This window comes from Salminus brasiliensis, chromosome 6 (genome assembly GCF_030463535.1).
Source record: "Salminus brasiliensis chromosome 6, fSalBra1.hap2, whole genome shotgun sequence".
NCBI classification, from domain to species: Eukaryota; Metazoa; Chordata; class Actinopteri; order Characiformes; family Bryconidae; genus Salminus; species Salminus brasiliensis.
Window position 1 is genome coordinate 17,916,935 of NC_132883.1, and position 18,121 is coordinate 17,935,055.

Genomic DNA, 18,121 nt, shown 5'->3' on the forward strand with positions numbered 1-18,121 from the left:
TTCTCCCCACAGACAAAAGACACTGAGGCCCCGGGCCTCGCCCTCAGGTCGCTTCGTCTTCGTCTTGTTTTGGGGGAAGGGGGGGGGGGGTGTAGCTGAGGCGGCGCGACGATGGGGGTTAGCTCGGATAGCATTTCATTCATAACGCGGCTAACTCCATTGTCATGAGAGGGCGAACAGCTCCAATTACTCAAGACGACAAAGGCGCACCAAAAACCACCACTTCAGACACGTTTGTGACTCGACAGCCTTTTTCTCCAGGTTTTACACGGCGAACAATGCAACGCACGAAGCCCAGCCTCGCCGGTGAGACGCTGAGCGAAGAGATTCGCGAACGAATCGATCTTCTGAATCGTTTCGCACCAATAAATCGGTCGCGACGATTCACACGTTCAACTGAATCATTTGACTCTCATTATAACGTATATTTGATATCGTCTGCACAATGTTTACACCACATGTTGTTGAAGGAAGACCTTTAAGAATTTTGCACTGTTTTAATATCAAATTTATTCAGTGTTACTGATAATACATAAAATATTATTTTATTATTTCTATTATTATTATTATTATTTAAAAAAAAAAATAACGTGTGGGCTGTGTCTCGATTGGCCATGTATTGGTACTGTTCAACAGAAGTTCAGTGTACATAAACAGACAATACATCGCTTTCGTTTGTGAATCAACGGATAATTGAATCGGTCGTTCGATTCTTCGGACCGGAATCGGTTCGGTAAACTGAATCGAACGTCCTCAGTAGTTGATGAGTGTATGTGTGTGTGTGTTCGCTTAGTAAACAAAAGAGCCCGCTCCTCACACTCGGCTCCCCGCTCTGGCTCCTCCCAGTGTGTAGCGGGTGACAGCTGGGAGAGCTGCGTGCTGGTGAGAAGCCTTCATCTCCAAATAGGATGAGCAGCCGCTTTGGTGCTCCGGAGCTACGAATGGTTCGGACCGCTTCGCTGATCAGTTCTGCCGGACCCGCACTTTGTTTCTGCCCGCGGTTCGCTCTCACGGATTGTTTCGATACTTGGATTTCCAATGGATATTCCGATGTGAAAGAGGGGCGCACTGACACGGTACGTAACCCATAAAGGAGCGGGCGAGCAGCGGGGTCTGGGAAAGTGAGCCTCTCTGACGGGGTGAATTGTCGCTGAAGTGAGCGCTGGGCGAAAACACGGCGTTTCTTCCAGACGTCCTAAAAACTAAACGGCTCTTTTGTTTTGCGCTACTTTGCCTCGCATGTGTCTGAGGAGGTGTTAGACGGATTTACACACTCAGACACAGCACGCTGCTATGCAATAGCCCGAGCTGACGTCACTCGTAAACTTCTATGGATGTGTGTTGAGTCGATGTAATTCAGATCAACTTAAGTGTTGGTACACTTACTGCCACTGTGAGTGAGTGAGTGTGTGTGTGTGTGTGGTGTTATTATCAGGCTGCAAATAGAGTGGAGACAGTGTTGGCTAATGGGTTGGGAGATTTCATGAGGGTACGTTTATCTCAGTAAAGGGTTAAAAACATACTTTAACGTTTGTTATGGTGGAAGTGTGATTACATATGGCAATGTAATGGTTGAATGTAAACTTCAGTGTTGTAAAATCACTTTGTAGACTGAATGACATGAGCCTTATTAAAAAAATGAATAAATGAATGAATGAATGAATGTGTGGTTTGTAAAAAAGAAAATTATATATATATGGCCAGGATGAATGATAACTGTCCAGTTTTGCGTCTCTTTCTGAGAAAAGCCCACATGTTTTATTCAGTGGAATACTACATGAGCGAAGTTAGCCTGTGCCACCTCATTATTGTAGCTTTCTCAAAATATGTTGAACCCGCCAGATTTAGTCGCACCACATGACAGAGCCTCTTAAGTAGAAGCAGTTCTGTGGCACAGTTATTTTACTCTGCTTGAAATAAAGACAAAAGGCTGAACAGCTTAAAAGGCACTTGAGGCACATGGGAGTTACAGGTGCAGGAATGTTCATATGTGGTGGTCCACCAAACTGGAGGCCTGCGAGAGCGGTCGGTCACCAGCTGAAGTTTGCCTTTGACCCTTGAGGTCACTTAGGGTGTGACCGTGTCAGCTCTGTCTCCGCCAGCGCCACTCTCCACACTGAACAGGCCAGACTTCTGCCTGCTTGCAACAATACACAGCATCTGTTTCTGCACAGTTAACAGCATGACAAAGCCTAATCCCAAACCGCTCGCTTTTCTTCCCTTTTTTTGATGGTCTGCATCTCAGTTGTAGCCCAGAACACCGAGGATATGACGGTAACGGATTTAATGGCGGCGCATTAGATGGTACTTGTTAAGCTCATTGTCCGTCGCTCTCTCTGCTTTTTTTTTTCTCCTCCTCTCTGATGGCAAGCTGCCACCCGACTGTGCCAAGATTCCAAAACTATCAGTGTAGCTTTATATTCACATGACTCAAAGAGGCTTTCATGATGTTCTTTTTTGGATTAGACCTTCTGCACAAATTTCAATTGGTCATGGATATTCACTTTTCCCACCTCTCTCCTCTTCTCTTGTTAATCAGACTCTAAGGTATGACAATAGTTGGGCCGTTTCATAAATAAGGGATAGTAGCTGTAGAAGCTCTGTTAAGATTAGCCTACATGCACAGATATACAGGATGTACAGGACTACGAACTAACGGCACAGCGGCAAATTTAATGTTGTTGGGAGGCAATTTAATGGCATCTGTTTATTCAGTTCAGTTCTCAGGGCTGTTTTGAATGAAGTTCTTTCATTTACGCTTTTTATGCTCTGTATTTCGTATCATTTCACCGTGTTTTTCATGCAGCACTGCCACTGCCACGCTGAATGTCTGATATTGATTCGTTTGGAGTCTTGGAATCAATTTGGGGGGAAAAAGAAGCAGGTTCCTGGTCATGACCTGCAGGGATGATGCATCCCACCTATCAGCTTGCCAGATGGCTTGCAGCATCCCCACCTACCAGTACAGTTATATCACAAGTACGGAGAGGGCAGATTGGGTGCTCGGGATCTGGTGTGCAGTCAGCCCATTTAACCATGTCTGTAACGGCAGTATGGTTCAAGTGGCACATGTTTGGGGTGGTGAGAATGGGCGTTTTGTTGGGTGTGTTATTGGCAAAAGGAATTTTCCTTATTGAAAATGATTTTTTAAATAAATGTGGATAAAATAAATAAATTGAACAAATCAAAAGGAACATTTTATTGCATTTAAACGAATTATTACTACAAATTAAACAAAACAAAAGATACATCTCCTTCCCTCATTTTTCTTCCATACACCAGGAACTGATGTCTGGACCGAATGAATGAAATGTGTGATCCGATTTTTTCCTTCTAAATCTCAGCAGTCCAGCCTTGAAATTTTCCGATTGACGCAATAATATTGGTTATGGAGTAATATAAACTTTATCAGGCGGTGGGGGATAAATGATGTTATTTTTATATGGAGCAATGCACTGTGAGGCATTTGATCTTCCCTCCCCAACAATGGCAGTGAGGCTTCCATTGTGTGTGACTGATGTGGATTTGTCACACTAGTGGGCTTGAATCGTTCCTTGCAGTGGCGTATTTATATTTTCTCTGTCAAGGACAGGCAGATTTGCTCAGCCTGAATAATTGATGCACGCTTATGAATTACACTCAGTTACGATAAGTGCGCCTGTGTAAATCACGGCTTCAGATCCGCTGTCGATATGTCGCACGGATTTTGGGCTTCATGTCATTTCCATGATCATGTATTATTTATGAGAACAGTGGCAGGGTGGTAGAAGCCTGATAATTGGAGAAGTTTTAGGTGACATTGTATGTGAGGGCTTGGGCTGCATATATATATATATATATATATATATATATATATATATATATAAATGACCTGCATTTCATTTCTAATGCTACCAGGAATATTGCACATTGTCTAAGAATCTGACTGATTATGAACAACGCCGTGAATATAAATAACCGTTTTATCTTTCATCGCTATACAGATGGATAGAACTAGTGTCGACTTGCTATCTTGTCATTGTTGTCGCGCCAGCCCACTCACTCTGAATCCTGGCTATGGATTAAAAGAACAGTCTGGTGCTGGTGATATGTGTGTGTCTGTGAGTGGATTGTCCTCCCAATTAATGCTTACATTGTGATGTTAATGATAAGCTTGCACATAAACGTAGTAAAACCAGATCCAAAGGCATGTTCCTAATTGGGACAGAGTCTTTATCTTCTATACGGTATGGCTGAGAAGATGCGCGGAGGCATTTTGTCATTTATGATGGATCTGATTTTAATACGTCAATTGTCCGAGTAGCACAATCTTTAAAGCCACAAAGGTATTTTCATAATTGACTCAAAGGCTGTATATCACTCTAAAACTGATGTAGGGTATTAGCTCAGCTTGTTGAAGCTGTCTTAACTAATGCTACGTGTTGGCTATCATGTAAACAGGGATGTGAGGGAAGTGGTGAGGTACGGGTTGTTCTTGACTTGCTTTGTTGATTTATTGTCAGCTGATTTACTTGTTTCCTTGGCAAGGTGTCACTTGGTAAGCAAATATCCCTATATTAAATCACACCGTGTCGAGGTAAAACACGGCCACAGTCAACTGATAGCACAAGGTCTGTGTTTTCCCCTTGGATACTAGCTGCTTCTTCAGGCTTGCTTCAAGTGTTGTGGCTTGCACATGAGTGTGTGGGAGAGAGGGCCGTGCAATATGGACATCCTTCAGTTATATGGCTGCTTGTTAGAGTAAAGCTCACAACGTACCAGGGAAACATTAGTGAATCCTTTGTGCGATATGGATAATGATGGGGCTAGGGTTTCAGCAGTATGGTGAAAATATCATATCGTATTTTCACAATATCATTTTTACAATATGTATCAGGATTTTTGATAATGCACTTGTCTGTGTCTCAAACTGGTAGTACAGTGGATGATATTCAGTAATGTCTGCACTCTATCCAGTTTAACTAAAGGACTAAAGGTAGGCAGTGTGGGAATATTTGATCATATTGTAATAAAATGTTGTTATCGTGATACTGTATTTTTCAGAGCATATTGGATTGGATATTATCAGTCCTTAACCAGCTGCACATTTCATCACAAAGAACGAAATTAGTCCTGCTTGGAGCACAGCAAAACTTAATAATAATAAATATGGGATAATGTTGCATATCGGAGTTATTATTCAATTATTATTACAATAACAATAAAATATCATTACATTGCCCACTTCTGGATTCTCCTACAGTTTCTGTTGAATCTTGGCCATACCATTCATTCAGATCCCCTGAGATTGTTCTGTCTTTAAAGTATCGCAAAGCCCAGTATTGCAATAACGACTGGCGACCAATATACCGTGCAGCCCTCTCCGGAGACTGTTTTACAGTGGTGTTCTGTGGGTGCGCGTTGCATGCGCAGCGCGTTCCTCTGCCCGGGCCAGGTTCTTTTCACATGCCGCGGCGGTGTGTGGCGTCGAGTCGCCGCGAAGGGAGAGTACATCTGTCCCGTCCCCAGGCCCAGCGCGATTGGCACGGCCTCTCTCATCTATTAATCATGGAGAGTGCTTTCTTATTCCGTTGCCATAGTTTCAGGGCCTGAGACAGTGTCGGGGCGCCTGGAGGAAGGGGGCTGGTGGGGAGATTGCTGGGGCCAGCGATTCCAAACAGCCTCTCCAGCAGTGAGGGTGCTTAAAGGGGCCACCGTGGCCTCCGCTGGCCCACAGAGAGCCTTGTGATACGTGCAGGAGATGGGCACTCTGAAATATACAGGATATGACAGTGTCAAAATAGAGAGCGCACTTACTGTCGATTGCACCAAGGCCCTTTAGATGAAGGATCGCCTCAAGGTGTTGATACGTGTGAATGACACTATAGCTGTTCCTCAGTTCGAGTGGCTGTGTTGTGTGGTAGTACTTTTAGCCCGAGAAGTTAGTTGCAGTTACTTTTATTGTAGTGCATATAGTGAAAGGGAACGGGGCGTTGGGTAGGAGAGGTGTTTTGCGTGTACTCTCCAGCACCTACTATTTCTTAGCAGTTTAAGCACTAAAACAGCCTATGACCTGCCAGCGGGCCAAACTTCTATTTTCCAAAGAATAGCCCCATCCGTTTGAACAGAAGTCCTTGTAGCTACTGAATAATAGCCTTAGAATGTGATAGGCCTTGCTGTGTTAAGGAGTTAAATATGACAGCTTACCGTATAGGCAGGGTTTATTGTAACATATGGAGTGGTTACTTGTAGCAGTCTCTAAAAGTCTGATCAAATGGATAAAAGCTCAGTTAATTTAATACATTTCTGTGTTGTTTGAGTTAAATAAGCTTTCCAATATATATATGAACTTATCTGCATCCAAATAAACATAGTCATAAAAAGACAAAATCAGCACAATAAAATTGAAATATATTTTATATACAATCAAGAAAACATGATAAAAATGAAGCGTACATTTTTTCAAGTTGTTCCTGGCTCTCTACTGCTGTTAATTACACCCTAACGATGTAGCAGAACATGATTGGTAAAACAATTATGTGGAATTGATGGTTGTGTTTTTACCACACATAACAGAAGCAGACTAAAAATACACACTGAGCAAGATTGCCAACATGATTAAAACAGCTTAGGTGGCATCTTTTTACTTGCTGTATGTATAGGGGCTAGTATTTGACCTGAAAGAGGACTATCTAACAAATGTTCCAGCCCTAGATAGTGAAGTTCACTGTACTAAAGGACCACATTTGTACTAGAGATATACAACTGAGGTAAAGGTTGTTTACTAATGCTAAGCTTCTGCACACTCCCACATCTCTGTAGAGATGCCCACATCTCATAGCTTGAACGTGGATCATCTATGGCGTCACTCGAAGAACCATTGGGAGCACCTTTTCTTTTGAGAGTGCATAGCGACCCAAATTGAGACACAAGGCATATAGCCCTTCTCTAAAGAAGGTAGCTAGGATGCTGACAAAGGTGCAATTATGGTGCATTCTGGCAGCCTAGTGCAGATGTCTGCTGTACAGAGAAGATTCATCTCTGAGATTCCACCTGACGCCGAAAGCACAGCATCCGTTAGTGTGACTGGCTCATGGTTTGGGAGGTGTTAGGAACAGTGGTAATAGCTTACTTTTTCTTTTGTGAAGAGAGAAAGAGAGAGTGAGTGAGAGTGAGTGAGTGAGAGAGAGAGAGAGAATGAAACTGCCCCATTGACTCAGGAGCAGATAGGCTTTTCAGTATCACTGATGGGGTGATGATTCGTATATTGCCTGTGCGGTGGCACAGCGTGCATCGCTGGTTGGCAGAGATTTTGTAAGACGTGCCGAAGCGAGCCTACTCATCGGATGTGAGTCCCTGAAGTGTAAATGATGCTACGCAGCGCAGGGCTGGAACTGAGAATGTGCCTCATCTTACAGCAACATTTTCCCAGTGGATAGGCTTGTCATAGATGGTTTACCCACTGCAAGATGAAATGGGATTGCAGCGCAGGCTCTCCGGGCAAAGGCTTTGGTAGATGCTGCGTTAGTCATTATTGCATTACTTACCTTGATTTTTGCTTAAAAATAGACCCAATTGCTAGCTACACCCTTGAGCGCGTCGGTCATAATCTGGGGTTGTTCTCCGTCTTGTTTTAATGGCCGTGCCGGCGCTGTAACTCATCATCACACTGCTTTTCTAGGGGGTATTTTTAGGGCACCGAACAAGCACAGACAGAAGCACTGTAATCATGAGACTTTCTCCTGTGCCTTTCATGTGGCTTCGGTTCTGAATAAAGAACCTTGTCATTGTCTGTGCCGCCGGGCTGCAGTCCAACCGTATGTGATTTACACTCGGGTTCTCTTGTATCTGTGACCTCTCCTGGATGGGCCACCCGTTAGAGTTAGAAAATGGGGAGGGTGTTGTTGTTGTTTTTGTTTTGTGTGTGTGTGTGTGTGTATATGTGTGTTATTTTTTTTTCTCTTCAAGGGCTGTGGAGGCTTCTTGGTGGCTTTGAAGATTGGGTTGCGGGTGCCGTTACATCACCCTCTGCCTACTGCAGGTGAGGCTGGAGGAGAATGATATGGCTGTTGGAGTATTGTCAGATTTTTTGAGGGATTGCATCACTGTAAGAAGCGTCTGCTGTAACGATTCGAGGAGACTGGATTATCTGGAGCTATATTTAATTTCCGTCTTCATATCATATCACATCATATCTTTCTTCTCAAGTGTTGACAAATTTACATAAGGCAGTGCTAAGATATCCATTTTAAGGATGGAAACGATTGTCGCAAGCAAATCACACACCTTCTAATCTTCAGAATTCCTGGATTAGCTTCTCCGTCTGTTTGCCTTCAAACTTGCCTTCGATTTATTTATTTTTATGCATAGCTGTCTGACTGAGCACATGCTGGCGGCTGCCCCCGGGGACGTTTCAACTTCCCGAGCCTCGTCAGCGAAAGTTAGAACAATAATGGCTCTTTGTGTACATTTATTACATATCTAATGAACAAATTGCAGCCATGTGGTGTCGCGTGCCTGGTAACATAAGCACAACCACAAGGCCCCCAGTGTTCAGGCCCTGCTTGTCCGTCAGCCCGGCGTAGAGAAACAAGACAGGAGCACTTATCATCACTCTCAAAGGACCTGCTCAACAGCCCAACATTGTTTCCTTCCTGCTCCGCAAAAGGAACCACACGTGAAGGATCGGGGGCAGATCTATAACAAACAGGGCTCTGTTGGGCGCAGTCTTGCTGTAATCAGGTTTCCTCCGCAGTGTTTTTTTATGCCCTTCAATAAATCTGGAGAGCTGTTTTAAGTAGACCTGACTTAGAAACTCTGCCTTGAGAGGTTAGCATTAGCACAAGACCAAATATGCTTTGTCTTTGGAACTAAACCCATGCTTTTTGGAAGGATTTAACCTTATGAGTGATGCTGAAGTCGTCATTTTACATATTTTTACAATGTAGTTACATTATTACATCATAATTACATAGTTACGTAATTGACTTCATTTCGAGTCTCCTCTTTGTGACTAATTGGTGTTAATTGTGATGTAATACATTGATCTTGAACAAACTGTGGTACCACTCGAAAGTTTGTCAAAATTCCTCAGCTTCTTTCAGTGTAGCTTCAAGTAAGAAATAATTGTAAGAGGAGTTTTTTTTTATGGTATGCCCCAGGGGGTTGCTAGAAGGTTTAATTAGATTTGTTTGGGATGTATAGAGACAATTTGTCAGCACAACTGAATTAGACGTTGAGCCATGTTATTTGAATAGCTGGTGTCTTGTTTGTTTTTGTGTAAATGAACATGGTTATTTTGAAGTTACAGGCTCCGGTCGCCTGACTGTTGTTCATATAATGCTCAGCTATCATGCTGAGCAGGCAATTCCCGAAAGCTCCCTTCCGTTTCAGCCATGCCGCAGCGGATCCTCGGCAAATGTGTCCAGCTTCTTGGGTTTCTCCGCAGGCTTGCATGGGCTGTTTGCTAGTTTGTATGAGCTAATGCAAGGTAACTGGATCGGGAGGAACGGAGCGCTCCGTGGATGCACAGCTCTTGTGCTGCTGCAATTGACCTACATATGAGAGCGCGAGAGATCCAGCTGTATTGTTGCTGGAATATTTCCTCCCCACCTGACTTTGATCTTCTTCCCTCAGGGCTCTGTGGATTTATGCTCCTCTCCGAAGCCCTCTGTTGAGGTGTGCTCGTCCAAGGCCAGCTGCATGTTCGAATGAGAGGGAGCGTATCTAAAACAAACATCGTTTCATGCGTTCAAGCTGATAAGGCGGCTCGTTTGTGTTGAACGCCGGCGCCACAGCGCAGTCTTTCTTGTCTTTGTTGCCAGCCCACAATTTTGGCTAAGTTGGTCCTAATCGCTAAAAAAAAAGAAAAAAGGGTACTTTCGTGTGCCTGGGCATATTCGTTTAATGGACAATGTGAAATGTGGGGAACAAGTGAAGTCTTGAGGGTTTGGAACGGGTTAGAGAGATTTCAGGCGTTGTGCTCTATTATGGAGAACACTTTCGCTTGGCACAACAGTTGCTTTAATTTCGAAATTTGTCAGCTTTCCATATGTGATGTTTTTGTTAGAACGCTCTATTTATCTTCTACTTTTTTTTTTTTTTTTTTCAAACATCCAACAAATTGTTGAGCCAGATCCATCAAAATATACAAGCAAAAACACAAGCTATATTATAGGCCTTCATTCAAATAGAAGGGAAGCGCCACAGAACCCTATTAGAGCCAATTGATGTGACACACTGAGAGATTATATTGCTGGTTTGACAGTGCTGTATGAGTGAAATTATGCGTGCAGCCCCTTTTTTATTGCTTTTGTCTGGTCTGCTAGGCTCCACTGACAGTTCTAGCTACGTCTTTACCTTTGTAACTGCTTCATCCGTTCACGGATGTGTGATGTGTGGTTTCCTCCAGAGTTTATACACCATCCTCTGAGAAAGCTGTTACCCTCTGCAGGTTCTCGACCCTTCCTGCTTTCACACGTTGGCGCTGAAGGAGATGCTGCGGTTTGGAAGATATCGATTTTATGAGGCTGAATACGAAGAGCTTTTTATAGCCATTAGTGATGGTTATTTATTCCAACAGATGCATTGTATTACGTTCTGGAGGTTATTGAGTGGGAACCGAGATTCTAATCAATGAAACCATTGATACTTTGTTGGTCCTATATTCACAAACAACTGTTTCCTAGTCTCTCCCAAGAGCCAAAAAGTCTTCAGTGGGCATATTTAGAAATTTTGATCCTTTCAGGAGCTCATTTCTCACTTTACGTAACAGATTAAAAGGTTGCTCTGCAGGGACATCGTGGGGGTATAATTACCCTCGAAGGTACAATAACGTCAATAAGGTCCAACTGATGTTCTTTAAAAGTCATGTCTTTCTTTTCCCTTTCTTTGCGGTATTTTGGAAAATAGCCACCATACGCGTGGTGACAGTGTGGTGTGCTTGTCTCTTAAAGCTTGGCAATCATGACTTGACTTTGGCTTCCTTTCTTTACACAGCAATGACAAAAAGCTTTCGGGATGCCAGGGTGGTAGAAACTCAAGCCAAACACAATAGTCTGACAGCTGCTTGGCTTTACGTGCATGCCTCACTGGGTGGGGCATGACATCAGCTGTAGGTTTGGTATCTTAATGGGTCTTCTGACAGATCAAATGGCACTTGGACATGTGCACTGGGTCCGGTGTCCCCTCGGACCTGTGGGTGTCCAGTTCAGGGATATCAGGCAGATTGGGTTTCTTGGGTTTTTCTGGTCAGATGTCCCAAAGGCTTCATGTATACTCAATAGAGACCTAAGAGAGTGGTTTACAGGTGTCTCATTGGCCTGTGCTTGGGATGTAAATCTGTGACCTCACAATGATTCATTAATAATCAGATCATTTTTTGTCAGGGAATTGTATTGTGGCCCAGAAATGAGAGCGTAGTTGTTTCTAACATCCCCAAACTGGTTCAGCCAAATGTCTCCTTTCACATTTCATTTTCACACCCATAGACGCTACTCCGCTGCATTCTGCTGTTCTGAATATTCTATTGTTGTCTTTATTCACAGGCTAAGATTTGAGGCTACTGCTACTGTAAGTAAGATGGTGATCAAGATGAGTCACGGGAAGCGGCACTGAAGCTTTCCTTGTGCTGAGCTAGAATGACGTTCAGAGGGTTTTTTTTTTTTGCTTCAGCAGAATGAACTGCCGAATGCTGTGCATCAAATGCACAGCTATGACACATCCTACATCTGTATCACGGTTACAGGATGCACATGCAGTGCATCTTCTCTTTATGTGGATTATTTATTTATTTATTTAGTTAGTTATTTTTGTTTTTGTTTTTGACGAGGGGCTTATTAAATGAGATTCATCATGCAATCCCAAACCCCCATATTAATAAACCTGAGAACGAACTAGGGTTCTTCAAAAGAAGCAGACTAAAAGCTTCCTTGCTGCAGTATTCCTAGCCGCGCTGTCTTGGCATAAGAGAAGGCGACAGTAGAATGGCTGAGAAGGTAGCGAAGCTCTTTGCCCCACTCAGTGAATACGAGTGCAAGCCATAACTGTAGTCTTCAGGCTAATGTGGTCCGAATGAAGGCAACTTAAGACCTAAGGGGGAGCTCCATGGAGCTTGTAAATTATTCCGCAGTTTCCATATGGTAATTGTTACTGAACTTGTTTCTCCCAGTAGCTTTAATGAAAGTAGTCATTCATTGGGCGACCCCCCGTATGGAATGTGACAGTCTGTAGTGTTTAGGTGGCTTAATTGACCCTGCAACAGAAAGAGGAGAGTGCAGTGCAGGGAGGCAGCAGGGGGAGTGCGGAGGGCTTCATTATAGCAGAGACGGTCTGCTTCAGTGGCATTTCTAGTTAATATAAAAACCATTGTCTAATGGTTAAACAGTTAGACAAAAGCTGGATTCATTTTGAACTTCCGTTTTTTTTAATGGACGGCATGTCAAGAACAATCATGACATGGCAGTGAAATGTTGTCAACAAGCGGGAAGCAGGGAAAGAGGAGGACAAACTGGGAAAACTGTTTCTCAGTTGAGGCTAAACGCAGCTTTTAATCTTTGTGTTTGAGTCGCGTTAATGTGAATTGATTAATGGAGTTTGCTCGAAATAAATGGCACCAGCATTTGAAGAGCATGAGAATGTGGCTCGGGCCTCCAGCTCATTGTGGGGAACCAATGGGAGTTCAATCAAAACTGAATTAATTGGTTACATGCTACATTCACTAGGTGTCAGCTATAGAACATCTTGTCATTTGTTAATGTCAGATTAGAGATTTGTGTGTGAGAGAGGGAGAGAGATTGTGTGTGTGTGTGTGTGTATGTGTGTTGGAGTCAAAGGGTTCTGGAGGCCACAGGAAATACAGACTGTCTGGTCTCTTGCATTGAAAGCACCACAGCAGAACCTTGCGCTTATCAAAAGCAAGACCTTCACAGACCTCGCTGACTGAAAGGTTTCCTGTTATGCAGGCCGGTGGAACTGAAATCGTATGGGCTCTCGGGCACCGTCTTAAACCCCCTTTGCTGTGGTAACCTGAAGTCATTAATCCATTGCAGGCAACATTAAAGTGGAAGACTGAACCGGTTCAGGCTGTGAAGCGGAGAAGTGCATGTTTGAAGTTTCAGGCGGCTTAATTGAACGATAAAGGACACTCTCTGAGCGGCACCCACGAATTCTACACTGACGCTCCGCTGTACAATCCAATTACTGAAAGAAAAAACCATCAGCGCGACCAGTAATGGGTTATTTTGGAGAGGACAGGCAACAGAAGAAAGCCAAACTGTACACACACAGATACTACTTCTTGGTGTTGGTATAAAAGGCAGAAAAAACATGCTATTCATTTCGCCCGTGCTTCTCAGAGACTTAATGAAACTTGGTAACATCCATCTGCTTAATGCTTCTGGTTAATGGATATCTCCATCCCAGGGTGGAATTGTAGCCTGTCTTCCTGTAGCTAGCCTAGCAACACTGTTGATTGAGACGCCTAGCCTGACTGTGGGGCAGTAACCTTATGTTTAGGTCTATAAATGCTGTAGTAGGGGAAAGGGCAAGAAGATCAAGGTCAGTGTGCAATATTCTGTCTTAGAGTGTGTGTATGAGTGTGTGTGTGTGTGTGTTTAAGCCCCCTCTATTATGATTATGAGGGATAGAGGGGGATTAACAATATTTCAGGATGTGTGCGACGCAACTAGCCAGCAAATGGCCCATTGGGTTGTAAGCTGACAGTCACAGTGACTGAATAGCATGAGTCTATTGTAAGCTGCTCATTCGCTTAAAGGCATTCTGGCTTGATTGCAGTGGGACCGCAGAACTATTTTGGACGAACTAAAAAGGTGAACTGCAAACTTGCACTTGTAGATTGTGCAGATTGAGGTCAGGTCCAAATCTGCTAGAATAATTGCAGATGCTGTGTGTGATGTGGCTAGAGCCAGAAAGGCTACAAAGTTTCTCGAAGCTCTGTAGCATGGAGCAAAGTTAATAAAGTGGAACAGTAGGAGAGTTCCTCTCTCCGGATACTATAAGGGAATGTTAGGCCTTTTGATGAGGGAATTCACAATCCAGTAGACCCACACAGAAGCTAGCAGTTTAGCACGACACCCTAAAGACACGTTCTCTCACTTAAAATCCAGGCATTTTACAGGCAAGCTTTAACATGTTGTGTCCGTTGACTAAAATAAACCTATTTACCTGACCTCATTCACTGTTTGTAAAAGTGATTGAAGGGATTGCCTTCACCTAAGTAAGTAAGTGGACAGGGCCGTCGTCTGCATTTACAATAACAATGTGTTGCGGCTGCTAACTGCTTGAGTTATACAATGCTCACGCACTTTTGTTGTTGTTGCTTGGCGGTTGACGAGTAAATCCACCTGTAATCCCATTGAGCCCTCATGCTCTGAATGACGGAGGTGGCTATGTAAGACCGCAACACGTGGGTCAGCATTCAGCATGGCTGAACCGATGGGGCTGTCTCTCGCAGTGCCGTACACATAATTTAACCATGTGGAAATGGTTGCTTCCTTAGTTGCCCACACAACACATTTATTGGTATTTGAATTTAGCTGGGCTTCTTAACAAAGTCAGGCTAGAACAGAGCCAGACCTGTTGAATGGAAATTTCATTTACATTGAAGTTTACCATCAGAAGGTTTTTTTTTAAGAGACATGGATAAAAAGCTACTTTTATATGCGGCTGGAACATGTTAAAAAAAAAAAAAACGTACGAACAACAGTAAGAGCCACTATCTACAAAAGCGGAAACCCTCGGGACATTGGTGAATATTCTCAGGAGTGGCTAGCCTGCCAGAATGCCCCCAAGGGCACAGCCGCAAATCATCTGGGAAGTCACCAAAGGTTTCAGGAGAACATCTAATAAAACTGCAGGTCTTACTAGTCTTAGCTAAGGTCAGTGTTCATCTCCACCATCAGAAAGGAATTGGCTTTCGTAACAGAGCAGAGCAGCAAGGCAGAAAACACTACTCCTTTCATGTTTGCAGAAAAGCAGCTGAATAATCTCTGACTCTTTTCCTTTTTCTTTTTTTTTTTTCTTTTTTTTTGTTTAGTGTTGTAAGGGCAGGTTCTTCGAAAAACAGTATTTCCTTAAGGTTAATGCTTCATATCCTAGTAGAAATGCGTGGTATGCCACTGTAAAAAAAAACTGCCATTTGTAACAGTATTCTGCAAAAAAATCTTTTTTTCTATTTGGCAATTCATTTAAAATGTAAATGAACAGCCAGTTAGGTTAGTCGTAGTTAGAGCAGGTGCTTAGAGTTTGCAGTTGAAGACCCAGTCTGTGTTAAAACTGAACTCTGTGGTAAGCGAGACAGTGTAATTACAGTTTTGCTGGAGAAAATGTTTGCTATACACAGTGTTTCTGGTGTCAGCTGTGTGTTTTATTGTTAAAGGTAAGGTATAATCAACCTTAGTTTACAGTTGACCATCTCGGAAGGTTACTGGCCGGGTGGCCAGGTCATGGCTGCACAAAATGCTGAGCTAATGTAACGTTACTTTTAGATGCAGGGGGATGCATCTTTGTAGATGTTCTAAATGCGGGATAACATGGATGTACTCTGTTAGTTAGATGTAAATAGCTCTAAAACGTGGGATATATTGGTTTGTTGGTGGTGCTGGCTGGCTAATGCTGTGTGTAGACTGCATGAAATTTGTGATTGCTCCCAACTCCAGATGCCTTATTACTCCAAGCTGTTACAACACAAGTAAGTGATGTTGTCATTTCACAATTTCATGAGACTCCCTCTCACTTCTCTCTCTCGCCCAGCCCACCACACCCTCTCCATCTTCGCCCCAGCTATTATGCGATATACCCACAGTTTGGTGTTGGACAGGCGCTGTGCTCTGATTGTGCTTGCTCCAGGCTCCTCCCCACACCTGTCTGCACTGACCACAGTCATTCCTGGACTAACTAAGGCCCTGTCCACACTTTTCCAAATTGAACCCAGTGTTGAACCCAGTGGAAAACATAGAGATGCAGAAAATTGGGTTTTTTGATTCTCTGCTTTTGTGACTGTGAGTTTAAGACAAGCCCTAATAAAGCTACTCCGCACATGCAGCCTGCCTAAACCCCATCATTACAGTTTATACTTAGACGTGCTTTACTTTATGTATTTTGCTCACAGCCAGTTGCTCAAGTTCTTTTTAGACATCATGTTAAGTTTTACTTTTAGAACCGATGTTAAATGTCTTTGACACAGACTGATTACACATTTGCGGTAACTTTGGCAGCTCTGCTGACAGTTCTTCACCCCTTTTTAACAGTAACAGTAGTCGTGTATTTAAAAAAAACTGTAATATACTGTTACATTTACAGTAACCTCCTAGCAACCCTGCTGCCAGTTCTTTACTGCTTTTTCACAGGGACTTTTTTTACACTGTGGGAGTAGAATAGTATAAGGAAGGGGTGTTCTGCTGCCTCAGGACCTGGGAAAGAAAAGCAAATCCATCTCTGAATGGCTAAAAGGAAACTTGAGACTCGAGATGCTGTGGCAGGAGCTCAAACAAGCAGGTCATTCTCGAAGACCTAGCAACATGTCTGAATTACAGTGGTTCTGCAAAGACGGGGCTGACTGAGACTGCTTGAAAGGCGGATATAAAATTAAGTGGAATTGCGGTTATTACTGCTAAGGATCATACGAGTTATTTATTTAAAGGGAGCAATTCTTTTTTGGAGGGAGGATAACCTTGCTTAAGTCAATGGAGTAATTGTTAAACTGGAAACTGCAATTGCATTTGGTAAAGATTTGCTAAAATCATTGAACTTTTTCACGGCACTGAATGAAGCGTATGCTCCCTCTATTTGATTTCAGGCTTGTTTGTTCAGGCATGCAGGGGCTGAGCCCATTCGCCCAGTTTCTCTCAGTGATGTATAGCCCTGATTAAGAATCCCACCAAGGTGAAACAAAGTGTAAAATCCATCTTGTGATGTTCTCTTAATAGGTCATTGAGGAACATCAGTCGCTGCTGCTTTTAAAGGCATAGGTCCCATTCAGCATTTTTAACAGCAGTGGTCCAGGGCCGTGACAGATAACGCAGAGCTTGTCGGCGCGCGGCGGCCCAGAGGAAGTCGTAGGTGTTGCGGACCGTTGTGGGGGCCACTCTATTCATGCACCATGTCACCCCATGGGGCTTGGCTAATTGGTGGCCCCGGCCAGGGCCCTTTTTCTAAGGCTTTTCTCACAAAAGCGTCAGCGGGGATCACGTGGTTGGTGGGCGCTGAGAAAGGGGGCGCGAAGGGAGGAGAGGTTTCCCCCTCTAACAATGCCTCTGTGGGAAGAGCCAGGGGAGCCCTATTGCTGACCGCGGGAGCGAATCATCCCAGTCGTTGGCCTCAACAAGTTATCTCTGACCCACTTGCCCATCCGTGTGTGAAGACCTCCTTTATTCCCCCCTTGTGCTCTCCCTTGGCTTGCAACACTTTGACTTTGTTGCTGTTTCTTTCCGCTCAGCGCTGTGTTTGGGGTGGAACAGAAAGACGAGCTCGTCCTGTAGGTCCCCTTCGATCCTCACCTCCGAAACAAGGACGGTGACGTTGCCGGGCGCACGTTCTAGGGGCACAGCATCGATCCTCCCAGTTGTGAGAGTCTTTGGCTGCGCTTTGAGACAGCAGAAAGAGAGAGGTCGTTATTTCTCTTGAATCATGGGCTGATGGACATTAGTGGGTCTTTAACATACTGGCTATTGATTTTGCCCTGGTTACAATCCCCTGATAATGTTTTTGAAGTAATTAACGCTTGCCATTTGAAAGCGCACCCAGGATGATTGAAAAGTGGGGGGCAACAGTAGGGATGGTGATTCAGAGAAAGGAGAATGGGTTTACAACAGGTTCGTTTCAGCAGGCTCTCCTGCTTGCTCTGCGGTTGAGAGCCAGAGCAGCTTTGAAGTAGGCTTGATCGGGGGGGGTGTTATGACTCCTAATTAGCTGAATCTGGAAATCAACCTGGCTGTGTAATATTTCATACACTCTACATCTGTTATGAAGTTGTGCCTTTGCACAATATTTTGTGGCCTACAGCAACATCCTCTTCTCCGTGCGTGATCCGAGATTTTATCATGTATTCACACCAGGATTCAAATAGGCACAGCCAGCTAGTAGTAAGTAGCGGGAAACTATGGTTTTAAATTCAGTTTTGTTA

The 18,121-nt window shown here is 43.7% G+C and overlaps 1 protein-coding gene across 3 annotated transcripts in view; it reads left to right on the forward strand.

Annotated features, from left to right (window-relative positions):
* The first annotated feature begins 795 nt into the window (after positions 1-795).
* The window catches only part of sema6a (sema domain, transmembrane domain (TM), and cytoplasmic domain, (semaphorin) 6A), a 72,526-nt gene continuing 55,200 nt past the window's right edge, over positions 796-18,121 (forward strand). Inside the window, exons 1-2 of one of the 3 annotated variants that reach the window (XM_072681892.1) lie at positions 796-1,076; positions 7,948-8,020. The gene's annotated coding sequence lies outside the window, so the exon portion shown is untranslated. The remainder of the gene's footprint in view (positions 1,077-7,947; positions 8,021-18,121) is intronic. The other 2 variants (XM_072681891.1, XM_072681893.1) reach the window with 2 other exon arrangements.